Here is a 908-nt window from a genome sequence, read left to right on the forward strand (position 1 = left end):
TGCCCCCCATATAAAGGCACAAGGCTGCAGGCTGAGTTATACAGGGAACTCTGAGTATCACTCATGTATTATAAGGGATAGTGTACCCCCTACTGTAAATGATAAGGATATTAGGAGTTCTGTGACCAAGGCACAAACAGGGAAACAAACATTGCAATAAATAAAATTAAATATACACAGTAAAAAAGATTTAGCAACACATATTAAAAGACACAGAAGGAAGGAAATCCCCACCCCATAATGCTGATAATAAGTAGAAGGATATGTTTTATATATAAAACTGCATTTTAATGCATTTTCTTTATCATTGGGCAATACATTATTTCTTACAATACTGAGAGTCATTTCTGTGTTTAGAATTACAGTTTCTAGGAGTTCATAATAAATAATACTGTTGTTAACATTTTGTTCCTTATAACCTTAATATATAGGCATAATGAATCTAATAATAATGAGAGACCTTTTACATAAGAAATAATAGAGAAATTATAAATAATAATAAATAATAGATGCAGAGATCTCACCTTGCGGGGCGTCCAGTACTCACTTGCCTCTCAGAGTGGCCCCGTGTGGGGTATAAATAGTGCAGCTACGTGCCCTCTGGGTATCCCCCCCCCCCGATGAACTTATGGTTCAACCTCAACCTCCCTTTCTAGTGAAAATTCCTCTTTTGTGGTTTTAGCATTTTGTAACCAAGAGAAAACACAGCAAAACTAGTTTGAGACTTTTTTTTTAACTTACTTTTTATTATGTTTGGAACCTCCTGTTTGTTCCAATGCCTGGCAATTAAAAGTCTGACTGTATTTGATAAGTGAAATATTACTATTTCCAGAGCCTTGTTGGGACTTTTGTCATAAATGTTTAATAACAGCACTTCTGGAGATAAAACAAAATCTTGTGAAATATAA

Source organism: Xenopus tropicalis, chromosome 6, assembly GCF_000004195.4.
Source record: "Xenopus tropicalis strain Nigerian chromosome 6, UCB_Xtro_10.0, whole genome shotgun sequence".
NCBI lineage: Eukaryota > Metazoa > Chordata > Amphibia > Anura > Pipidae > Xenopus > Xenopus tropicalis.